Here is a 13,416-nt window from a genome sequence, read left to right as displayed (position 1 = left end):
AGTTCAAAGCAGAAGTGAAAACACAACAATGCACCTCTCAGTTAACAGCTTACCAAGATGACGGTCTATCCAATGTCTTTGAATAGGTGTGATTCCAGCAGAAGGATAAGAGATGGTTTCCTTACCTTTTTCTTCCAAACAGGTTCTGATGAGAGGGACAGAAATGCAGTCTGTGACTACTGAAGATCAAGAATGACATTCCACTGGTTCACTCTTTGGATTCATGCATGCTTCCTGTAGATGCATCGATGTCCCTAAAATGGATCTTCAGATCATGTGCATTCTCGGACTTATTGGCAACAGTGGAAGCTGACAACATGGCCATGTAGCCAACTGAAAATGGAGACAGCTTCAGAGCCTAACCAAATTCACTATAAGCCCTCTTTTCTCCCTCCAGTATTTCCTCTCCCACTAAATCAAGTCATGTGCTACAGATGCCATACTACAAAAAACAAATACAAGTTGTTCTTACCTAAGTGCCAAGAACTTAGACTATACTGAAGATCGGAAGGAGGACAGATAAGGAAATCCACATAAAAGAGAACCATAGAATCATAGAATGGTTTGGGTTGGAAGGGACTTAAAGATCATCTAGTTCCAATCCCCCTGCCATGAGCAGAGATAACTTCCACTAGATCAGGTCGCTCAAAGCCTCATCCAACCTGGCCTGGAACACTTCCAGGGATGGGGCATCCACAGCTTCTCTGGGCAACCTCTTCCAGTGTCTCACCACCCTCACAGTAAAGAATTTCTTCCTAATATCTAATCTAATTCTACCCTCTTTCAGTTTAAAACTGTTACCCCTCGTCCTGTCACTACACTCCCTGATAAAGAGGAGTCCTTCCCCATCTTTCCTGTAGGCTCCCTTTAAGTACTGGAAAGCTGCTATAAGGTCTCCCTGGAGCCTTCTCTTCTCTAGGCTAAACAACCCCAACTCTCTCAGCCTGTCCTCATAAGGGAGGTGCTCCAGCCCCGTGATCATCTTCATGGCCCTCCTCTGGAACCACTTAAGCAGGTCCATGTCTTTCTTATGCTGGGGGCCCCAGAGCTGGACGCAGTACTCCAGGTGGGGTCTCACCAGAGCAGAGTAGAGGGGCAGAATCACCTCCCTCGACCTGCTGGCCATGCTTGTTTTGATGCAGCCCAGGATGAGATTGGCTTTCTGGGCTGCGAGCGCACATTGCTGGCTCATATTCAGTTTTTCATCCATCAGTAGCCCCAAGTCCTTCTCAGCAAGGCTGCTCTCAATCCACTAATCCTCCAGCCTGTATTGATACTGGGGGTTGCCCCGACCCAGGTGCAGGACCCTGCACTTGGCCTTGTTGAACGTCATGAGGCTCACACGGGCCCACCTCTAGCCTGTCAAGGTCCCTCTGGATGGCATCCCTTCCCTCTAGACTATCAACCACACCACTCAGCTTGGTGTCATCAGCAAACTTGCTGAGGGTGCACTCAATCCCACTGCCCATGTCCCCAGCAAAGATGTTGAATAATACTGGTCCCAATACAGACCTCCGAGGGACACTACTTGTCACTAGTCTCTACTTGGACATTGAGCTTTTGACCGCAACCCTTTGAGTGCAACCATCTAGGCAGTTCCTTATCCACCGAGTGGTCCACATCTCTCCATTTTAGAGCCAAGGATGTTGTGCAGGACAGTATCAAATGCTTTGCACAAGTCCAGGTAGATGACATCAGTCACTCTTCCCTTATCCACCAATCCCCATCGTAGAAGGCCACCAAATTTGTCAGGCATGATTTACCCTTAGTGAAGCCATGTTAGCTGTCACCAATCACTTCTCTGTTTTCCATGTGCCTCTAGCGTAGTTTCCAGGAGGATCTGCTCCATGATCTTGCCAGGCACAGAGGTGAGACTGACTGGCCTGTAGTTCCCCAGGTCTTCTTTTTTTCCCTTTTTAAAAATGGCGGTTATGTTTCCCCTTTTCCAGTCAGTGGGAACTTCACCAGTCTGCCTTGACTTTTCAAATATGATGGAGAGTGGCTTAGCAACTTCAGCTGCCAGTTCCCTCAGGACCCTCGTGTCGGAGTTTCCCTTTGTTCAGTGTCGACGACGGAGCGGGAGTTGCGATTCCGGAGTAATGACAGATCTCAATATGAGTATGGTCATTCTCCTCTATTCATGCATATAACAGGGTTTATATAGTTATCTACTATAGGCACGCGCTTCATAACAACCTATGGTTGGTTAATTACAGCTGTACACGCGCTCAATTATAAGCTATGATTGGGTTAAAGTTACTGTCCACGCGCTTATTGCTTCTACTCGATTGGCGGTTGGCAGCAGGACATGTTAGCCGCTTACTTCACCTCCTTATAGATACAGTTTTGTTACAGTTGTTTACCCGGCCCATTGTTCTTTGTTCTGTCCGGGGAAGTCCCGGTGGTCATCCTGCTGTGTTAGCATGTATTAGTTACTTTTTGATACATGGGTTGCTCAGCGATACCAGATCGTGGCCTTGCTGAATCAGCCATTCCTCCACACCCTCGGATGGATCTCATCAGGTCCCATGGACTTGTGCACCTTCAGGTTCCTTAGATGGTCTTGAACCTTATCTTCTCCTACGGTGGGTGGTACTTCATTCTCCCAGTCCCTGCCTTTGGATTCTGTGAATTGGGCGGCATGGCTAGAGCACTTGCCAGTGAAGACCGAGGCAAAAAAGTTGTTGAGTACCTCAGCCTTCTCCATGTCAGTTGTAGCCGGGTCTCCTGTTTCGCTCCTCAGGGGGGGTACAGTTTCTTTCATCTTCCTTTGTTGTCCTATGTACCTGAAGAAACCCTTCTTGTTATTTTTCACATCCCTAGCCAAGTTCAGCTCCGGCTGTGCCTTCGCTTTCCTGATCCCCTCCCTGCACTCCCAGGCCATATCCCTATAATCTCCCCAGGATGTGTACCCCTGCCTCCGCTGCCTATGCATTTTAGTTTTGTGTTTTAGTTTGGCTAAGAAAGGTTGCAATTTATACTTTGCCATGGTCATGCCATGCAGAGCAGTGAACCTGCAGAATTTCTGCCAAAATTATTGTTTAAAAGAACCCATTGCCTAATGTTATCCAGAGCATGCGCATAGTGACATCCTGAAATTGCTCATCTTTTTCCTTTCCCTAACAATTGTAAAAGCTCACACGTGTTCCCTAGTAGATGGATTTCTTCAGCAATCTGCTCTGAATGCTCCACATGTTTGACAGAGCAGTGAGGCTGAGGCAGACGTTGCAGCCTGTGCGCTCAGGCTTTATGCAAGGAAATGCTGAGGATGAGAGGTCTTGAGGACACAGCATGAGAAAGAGGCACATGTGAGGCCTTTAGGTGGCAAGTGTGATATCTTTGTAGAATGGTGAGAGACTGAGTTGTGACACGGCTATCAGTAAAAATAGGAGTCAAGTGCACATCAGACTCACTACGGTTGATGGATCTTATAAAATTAGTGAGTGTCTGCAAGTCATGTCATTGTAATATTACCAAGAGGCTGCCTTTCCCCATGACTACTCAATTTCTGTGATTTCCCTGGTGTTTGAACTTTCCTTAATATTCTTGAAAAGTGTCATACTACTGTAGGGATAACTCTTTTCTCCCAAAATAAATATGATAGTGTGTGCAGAGAAGGGAGACACTTAATAACACAAATACAACAAAGTTATGGCAGTTTCTCTGATCTGACTATGGGATCTTCAAACATACTACTAATGGACCAGACTTCTGGGAGCCAATCAGGCAAAACTGTCATAATCACTCTTGCCTCTCCTCTCCTCTCCTCTCCTCCCCTCCCCTCCCCTCCCCTCTCCTCTCCTCTCCTCTCCTCTCCTCTCCTCTCCTCTCCTCTCCTCTCCTCTCCTCTCCTCTCCTCTCCTCTCCTCTCCTCCCCTCCCCTCCCCTCCCCTCCCCTCTCCTCTCCTCTCCTCTCCTCTCCTCTCCTCTCCTCTCCTCTCCTCTCCTCTCCTCTCCTCTCCTCTCCTCTCCTCTCCTCTCGTATTGTGAAGTTGCTGCACTGAGATAATTTTTGAGCAGGGTTAACCAGGGTGCTAGTTCAGATGCTGATGAAATCCTGCAGTTCTCCATCGTCTTACCACTCTGCACACGGAGCTTCAGCTCTGCACAACCTCTCTGCTTGTCATTTCCCCTCCTGCTGCTGGAGGTTGCTACTTAGGCACAGCTGTCCCTGGGTTGTTTCTGAAATGGTAGCTTAAATGCTTTCCTTGCCTGCATCATTTTGACAGACTAGGTTAGGAGAACCACATGCGCAGATATGCTGATGGATGTAGAAACAGAGAGAGACATGATCACGAGGTAACGGCAGTAACCTTATAGCTTTCAACCACCACCACCTAAACAGTAAAATAGCACTTTACATGCTGCCTTTGGTGATGGCATGAGACACATCCACTAAGGAATGAGAGAGTGCATTAAGTCCTAAAGGAAGAATGGAAAGACCATCTGTGGGGTATTTTGTCTTCAGAAGGTCATAGTGTTTTGACTGCTTGGAAAAAGTTCTATTCTCTCTTACATGAAAAAGCTTTGTTCGTCTTCATTGCCTAATAGAATATATACCGCACCTTACATTTTCAGGTATCCAAACACATAGATTAATGAAGCAGCAAGTATACGTAACTTAGTTACTGTTTTATAGAATTTATACCCCTAAACATGTTTACCCACTAACTTCACAGCAGTTAAATGTCCAAATCTAATAAATTATATCAGGTCCTCTAAAGCTACCATTTAATTAGTGTCAAATGTTTACTATAATTAAATTCTATATGTCAAATGGACAAAAAATGATGATGTGAATCTGCTTTGCAACTAAATTAAATAGTTTGCATGGAAAAAAACACTAAAAGTGACCAATTCAAACATCTGAATGAGTAGTAAAATGCCTTTGAGTCACTAAAGCCATTCAGTTCCCAGTTTCCTCATGTATAAGCTAATGATTATTTCTTATGAAATATTTTCCTATTTACTTTCAATAGTGTTGAAACTGCAACATCACTGACTTGATTTACTCTCTTGGATAAACTGGGGAAAACAGCTTAGTTTGCCTGAAAAAAGGAGAGATTTCTTGTGATTACAGAATGACTTTTAGTATGAGGAAAGGTTCATGGTTTTAAGACATCATAGTTGAAGTATTCAACATGGTCTCAATAAGAGCAAACCACTGATTTTTTTCTATGTTTACTTTTGTTTTTCACCTTGGAAGGAATGGAGAACCTGAATATATTAATATCATCTGGGAGTAAAGCATTCAAATAACTCAGTATTATGAAACAATTTTATTTTTTCCATGTGTTCACTGATTATATTAATGTCAATCTTTCTATTATATGAAAGGTTCCCTAAATGATGGTACTGTAAGTTTCAATTTTATTAACAATGTCTGTTCATCTTGATAACAACTCCATAGCTCAAACCTGGGGATTAATAATAACAGGCACTTCAAACACTGACTACTTTTATCAGTGTTTGTAGTAGCAACTTCTATTTTTCTTTTCTTTTTTCTTTTTAAGCTGTAACTAGCCTCAAATTTGTTTGTACAAACTCTGATCCAGCAACCGTTTCCCTAATATGACTGAATAGATTGAGGTGTACAGAAGCTCAGAATGGCCTTTATGTGCAGTTTTACAAATATTTTCAGAATGCTTTCAAAACATCTTAGAGTTGATATGCATTGGCAAAACTTCAGCTCTGTTTTAATTTTCCTTTTGTGAAAAGCAGATAGAAAGAAATGAAAGTATAGTAAAATTTAAATGAAGTAACGTATTCCTATGTTAACATATTTTAAAAACAGCAACAAAATAATCAGAACCTAACATTCCATATTTCAGTAATGGGTCTTTACCTCAGGGAAGCCACAGAGAAAACCTTTTCTACTTTAAAGTAGAAACTTCTTTTTCAGGCTGAACAATGATGAGATATTGGCATCCATTTAGAATTGACTTACAGACTCCTTAATGTCTCACTGAGCACATCCAGCTTTTTTCTTTGGTTCTCATAAACAGAATGCACTTTGGGTGTGCTTTCTAGACAGGTTACATACTTTGTAGATCATTGTTACTTCAACCTGAAGTTGTTGTTCTGTTCATATGAGATACCAGTTACCCTCTTTCATGATACAGATACAGTAAGGGCTTGATTTTCCACTGGTGTAACAAATGGGACTTTTATTAATGATTTATTTAATCATTAATTAGGTACTTAATGCCTTCTCTGCCTCAGTCTTTAATAGTCAGACCAGTTATCCTCAGGGTATTCAGCCCCCCGAGCTGGAAGACAGGGACGGCAAGCAGGACAAACCCCCCCCATAATCCAAGAGGAAGCAGTCAACGACCTGCTACGCCACCTGGATGCTCACAAGTCTATGGGGCCAGATGGGATCCACCTGAGGGTGCTGAGGGAGCTGGCAGAGGAGCTTGCCAAGCCACTCTCCATCATTTATCAGCAGTCCTGGTTAACGGGGGAGGTCCCAGACGACTGGAGGCTTGCCAATGTGACGCCCATCTACAAGAAGGGCCGGAAGGAGGATCCGGGGAACTACAGGCCTGTCAGCCTGACCTCGGTGCCGGGGAAGATTATGGAGCAGTTCATCTTGAGGGTGCTCACAAGGCATGAGTGGGACAACCAGGGGATCAGGCCCAGCCAGCACGGGTTCATGAGAGGCAGGTCCTGCTTGACCAACCTGATCTCCTTCTATGACCAGGTGACCTGCCCAGTGGATGAGGGAAAGGCTGTGGATGTGGTCTACCTGGACTTCAGTAAGGCCTTTGACACCGTCTCCCACAGCATTCTCCTGGAGAAGCTGGCGGCTCACGGCTTACACAGGTGGACTCTGCGCTGGGTCAAAAACTGGCTGGACGGCCGGGCCCAGAGAGTTGTGGTGAATGGAGTTACATCCAGTTGGCGGCTGGTCACGAGTGGTGTTCCCCAGGGCTCAGTTTTGGGGCCGGTCTTGTTCAATATCTTTATCAATGATCTGGATGAGGGGATCAAGTGCTCCCTCAGTAAATTTGCAGACGACACCAAGTTGGGCGGGAGTGTTGATCTGCTCGAGGGTAGGAAGGCTCTGCAGAGGACCTGGACAGGCTGGACGATGGGCCGAGGCCAATTGTATGAGGTTCAACAAGGCCAAGTGCCGGGTCCTGCACTTCAGCCACAACAACCCCATGCAGCGCTACAGGCTTGGGGAAGAGTGGCTGGAAAGCTGCCCGGTGGAAAAGGACCTGGGGGTGTTGGTTGACAGCCAGCTGAACGTGAGCCGGCAGTGTGCCCAGGTGGCCAAGAAGGCATGGCATCCTGGCCTGTATCAGAAATCGTGTGGCCAGCAGGAGTAGGGAACTGATCGTGCCCCTCTACCCAGTACTGGTGAGGCCGCACCTTGAATACTGTGTTCAGTTTTGGGCCCCTCACTACAAGAAGGACGTTGAGGTGCTGGAGCGTGTCTAGAGAAGGGCAATGAAGCTGGTGAAGGGTCTGGAGAACAAGTCTTATGAGGAGTGGCTGAGGGGACTGGGACTGTTTAGCCTGGAGAAGAGGAGGCTGAGGGGAGAACTTATCGTGCTCTACAACTACCTGAAAGGGGGTTGTAGTGAGGTGGGTGTCGGTCTCTTCTCCCAAGTAACTAGCGATAGGACAAGAGGAAATGGCCTCAAGTTGCACCAGGGGAGGTTTAGATTGGACATGAGGAAAAAATTATTTCCTGAAAGGGTGGTTAAATATTGGAACAGGCTGCCCAGGGAAGTGGTTGAGTCACCATCCCTGGAAGTATTTAAAAGATGTGTAGACGAGGCGCTTGGGGACATGGTTTAGTGGGCATGGTGCTGGTTGACGGTTGGACTCAGTGATCTTAGAGGCCTTTTCCAATCTTAATGGTTCTATGATTCTATGATTTAGAGTGAATAGAATCAAGATCATTGGCTGAACATTTAAAAGTAGCACCCAAGGAAAGCCTTTTAAAGGTATTTATACCATTTATCTTATGAAAATTGGAGTTAGGAACCTAAGCACTCTTGCTAATCCCAGTCTTTTTCTCCTTCTTTAGGAGTCCAAATACCTTTGGAAACATGAAATGCTAGTGGCTTCAGGTATGTTAATGCTTGAAATTATTGTTTGCTTTATTCTCATATACTGGTGGCAACAGGTTACTCAAATGTGAGATGTCCCTATCTCCACTTCCCAAAAGAATACATAAACTTGTGGCAGAAAGTAGTCAAATGCTGTGCATCATGCACTGTTAATACTAGAAATATATCTGTGTTTGAAGAGCATGGATATTTTTGACGGCAACCCTGCCTTATGCAAGAATTTGAGTTCAAGGATGACTTTACAGGACCTTGATGTCATGGAGTTGACTGGAATTTTTCTGAGTCCCCCATAAGACCTAGGGGAAATCTCTGTACCTTTGCGTGCTGGATATAAATTGGCATTTCTTGTATTCTTTATATGCTTTGCCATGGCCAGGGCTGTATCTTATGCAATAGTAAAGTGGTTCCAGTTAGGCCTTTAATGAGTGCTGTAATATAAAATATGATGAATATTCATAACAAAATAAATATTGAAAAATGCTTAGATGTCTGAAGTATAAAAAAGACTTCACTGTAGTTCATACTTTTACTTTTAGCTAAATGCATTATTTTCTTTTAAAAACAAAAAGTACCCAAGGAACACTTGTAAGTGTTCTGTCACTTCAGATTGAAATTTATGACTGGTTAGATTTGCCTTTCAAGATTTCATCCTAACTATTATGATAAGAAGTACAAATCACAAAGTATTTAATTGTATCTGTTTTCTTTGCATATGAAGTCTGGACCTTAAGCGTGCTACCTTAACGTATTCCTTTGAGGTACATTAATCAATGCAAAATTAAAGATAATTATGGTAATTAAATCTTCTCAAAGTAAAAGGTGACTGTAGTAGTACTTAGCTCTATCACGAGCCAAAAAATAAAAAGGGAACTTACTAACATCTTCTTCGTTAGTTTGGTATTAATACAGTGCGTTCCTAATGCCTCTGCTGAAATCTGCATTTTAAATGAAAGGCAGAATTTGCCTTTCAATTGCCTGGTGTGTGACATTAGAGCTAAATGAGAGACATGGTTGTATTTGCACTGTCACTATTGGTCTCTCTTTTACATGGCTGTTATTCAATTTATGCAACTCTCACTCCATAAAACATTGAATAGCTACATTTTGAGGCTTCATGTGTTGTGTCCTTCAGTTTAATCTTCAAGTAATTTCAGCTGAATCACGCATTAAGGATCAGCACATAGTCTCGTACTGATGATGTTGTGCTCTGATCTTGTTATTGCAGTGACCAGGCTCTCAGCAGTCCTCATTGCAGCCCCTCCTGGATGTCAGTTCTGTGTCATAAATTTGTAGTTACAAAAAACCTCCATTTAACTTTTCTCTGAGCAGACCTGGCTCTGCTGCTCTCTCCTGCTCCAATACTGAGAGAAACACTAATAAATCTGCACTTCAATACTCACTAAAACAGAGATCAATTTGGTAAGCACCAACATGGAAACAAATAGGCCCTTTATAGCTATTAATAAAGGAGGATAATTGCTGGCATTAGTCACGGCATTTAATTTCACCAAAGTAGTAGTTGGACAGTTTGCTTTCCTCAAGATGATGATTTTCTGTGAGGCATTATCAAGTGCCACGGCTCGTGTTTTATGAAGAGGCAAACCTTGCTTTCAAATGATAAATAAATAAACAAATATCCCTCCCCCCCAACAATCCCCCTTTCCTTCACCAACAACATATCGAAAATGCTCCTGGTTTACAACAAACTATATACGTATAAATAGAAGATTGGAAGATAACATCTAACAATTTGAAAGATGCACCACAATACTAGTCTATGACTCTGAATAAATGTGCTTTTCTTCCTCTGAGAAGCATATTTTTTTTGTTTTTTCCTTCAAAAAATAGTTTGTTAATTTGCTCAGAACATAGTGATAATTACAGGAGAGCATAAAAATGAAAGCATGTGAATCTAATGAGATAAATGAAAAACAGCTTGATGAGTCAGTAGCCCATATTGTATGTCAGGAAGATAGAAAGATGTTTACCTTTATTCTCACTTGAGTTCACTGCTGTCGTTGCAAAGCTAACTGCTCCAGGCACTGCTCCATTTCCTTACCAAAGACATAATCCTTGTTTCCAATGACTGCAACACAAGGAAAGACCTGCTTTCTGTACTGCCAAACTATGTTACATCCAACTGATCATGTGGACTTAGGAAGCTACAGGTATGACCAATACATAATGGGAGACCATCAAGGAATTTTTGGGTACTATACACACAAACCAAGGAATCATAGCCAATGATGGTGATTACCATACCACCAGAATAGGAAGAATGGATGTGTTTTGGCCTTTTTTACTGCTGAGACGGAGTTGGTGGATTGGAATTAAAAAAAAAAAAAAGGCTCATACTTAAAGGGGTATGAGGAGATTAAAAATACCACAACTTCTGCATGTATGATAAATTTTAAGAAACAGTGGAAGCATCTAACTTGACATTTCAGAGTGCCAGAGTTAGGATATACATTCCAGTCACAGCCTCACTCACCTCCCTACTCCATAGCCTGGCTTTGTATGAGTCCTAATATGCTCTCATCTTGTCTTTGACTTGGAATGATAAAGTTTATCTCTTTTTTTTCCCAAATTCTTCTCTATCAAGCACTCTCATTGAGAAAGAAACAAGTACTTCCATTATCTCTTCATCTTCCAAATCACAGATTCAAAGATACTGAAAATAAATGTATCATGCTTCATTTATCTGAAAGAATTGCACAGAAATATCAGATCAGGTATAACAAAAGGTTACAGCAGCATCTAGGCCAAGGTCTCAAAGGGTCATCAAGAGAAATGTACCTGTTGCAAACAATGATATTCTGTTCTTAGAGCCTCTGACTTAAATTGTCTTCAATCTATCCTGTAAAGGAAACATATATTGAGTTTCAGGTTTTCCTGCCACTATGCATATCAAAGGGACCTTAATTACCATTTAATATTCGCTTTTGTTTTCCAAAAGATATGGTTCTACATGGACTTCATTGAAGACTGGTCAGAATTAAGCAGCGTTTGCTTTGGTTTTTGAGACTTCTGGGGAAATAAAGGACAACAAGGTCAAATATGACTGCAAGTCAATGCTGATTCAGACTATTCAGCTTACACTACTGTCAATTCAGGAGATATTGGAGGCTCAGAGCATTGAAGAAAAAGTTTGGACATTGCAGATTTTTCTCTTGGCAAGAAATGCTATGGTACTACTAGCAAAATGACCATGTGTTTGAATTAATTAAAATGGACATCAGTTAAATATAAATCTGAAAGAGTATAAATTTGAACTACTTTGGTTTCTTGGACCACTGAATCCAGTCCCAAAGGGTTGATTTAGTATATATAAAGGTTACAAGGAGTTTCATTAATTTTAAAAATGCAGTGATTTTTGTGGATAAAGTTATTAAAGCAGAAATCCAAACTACTTTGTGTAAAAATAACCCTGCTCCCCCAACAATAAAATATAAAGCCTAATTGAACTTTTTATAGATTTGTGGGTTTGTTGGAATTCCTTATCTAAACCATCAGAGAAGGAATGAGAAGTTGGGAGGCAATACAATGTATTTACATTAAAAATTCCCATGCTGTGTTAATTTTATATAGAAGAAGCTCCCTTTATGTCAGAAAGCACATGGTGCTCTATTGATGAATAAAACATTTCAATTACAGGAAAAAATGAGTCATAAGTCTTCACTATTTGTTGAACTTGAATAATATGTTATTCAAGATGACCTGCAAAATCACAAGTACTTTGTGGAAAACCTATTCCATTTATTTATTGGTTAAAAATAAATTTATTGGTCTGAGTAGTACCCATAGGAGCTCTTTCAAATTTTATGTCTATGACCAGTTTTTGAGAGTCACATAATAGATGTTTACCTTATTACAGTAACTGGAAAGATTTCATTCCATGAGAAAACCATTATCATCACTTCTGTACTTTTGTACAGTATATATATATATATAAAAGACAGTGCTGGAGTCGTAGTTTGTCATGGCATACACTCACCTAATAGGAATGAAATAGATAAAGCTTTATAACTCTCTCTTGTGTCTGAATACTAGGAATTATCACAAGGAATATTGCACTGTTATAGGGTACACTGATCCAAATGTATTAATGAGATTGTTGTTGAATTACTCTGTAAGATGCCTACAGAAAAGTAAGCACAGTTTATTTTTATTGTATCACTTGTTTTCAGCTCTGATAGAGTAAACAGATTTTCCACAACTCCCTAGGATGATGTAACATCCCTGTAAGAGCTCTAGCAATAAATTCCATAGAAAAAAAGCACTGATGGTGGCTTTTAACTGAAATCCCTGTTCAGGGTGTCTGAGGCAGTAGGTCCTACCTGGGAAATAAGCAAGTCCAGCTACTGACTTGGCTTAGCTTGCAAAACAGGCTAGGCTCTACTTAGTGGGGGAAAGTGGCTGTGCTGCTGTAGAGCAAAATTAAAGATTGCTCACTGTGATGCGGAAATTAGGAGTTTAGTAAAAAGGAAACATGGTAGGCATTGTGATATGTTTGAGGATTTTTTTACTTTGCCAGTAAGAGCACTATCTATATCAACAGTTTTATATCTTCTACAGAAACGGTAATATAAAAAGGATCTTAAATACTCCCGGAGCAGAGACATTGGTCTGTCTCAAGCTCTTTTCAGCCAGGTGCAATGCCTTAAATCTAAGACAATAATTAGAAAACTGAAGCATTATCAAGCAATGAAGAAAGTTCATATTAGATAAGCTTAAGCTAATACCAGATGTTTTTAGTGAAGCTGTTGTTTCATGTTGAATCCTAGCTTTTCTCCACCTGGCTAGCTTTTGGTGTTTGGAGCATGACTTTGGGTCCTCTAACACAGTGAATGGCTGGGTGCCATTATACATAATAACATAGGCATTTGCTGCACTGCAGTCCTTCTCCTTTGCTTCTTTTTAGTACTTTGGACTACATTGGAAATACTGCAAAACGTATAACAGCAGCAAGATGAAAGTTCTGAACTCTTTCTTGAGAAGTGATAAAGATTGTCTGTTGCAAAGGGCGAGCATGTATGGATCTACCCTTTCTGTTAGGGAAGGCTATAGCTATTGAATTGCTCACTGCTTTCTATTAGTGAATCCAGTAAAGACACTGTTTGCCAGCTTCTCCCATGGGGGTCTCTGGATATTTTTAGGTCTCTTCCTCGTGCACAAAATTTGTGTCTTACTCTGGACAGCCCATTATCCTCCCTCTCTCTCACCTCAATACACAAAACTCACTTTTTACTTAGTATACATTGCAGCTGGGCTGATATATTGGATACTTTATATTTATTTGTTTCTTTTAATATATACTACATGAAAAAGTCCA

The sequence above is a fragment of the Aptenodytes patagonicus genome, chromosome 1 (genome assembly GCF_965638725.1).
Source record: "Aptenodytes patagonicus chromosome 1, bAptPat1.pri.cur, whole genome shotgun sequence".
Taxonomy (NCBI): Eukaryota; Metazoa; Chordata; class Aves; order Sphenisciformes; family Spheniscidae; genus Aptenodytes; species Aptenodytes patagonicus.
This window is presented reverse-complemented; position numbering follows the sequence as displayed.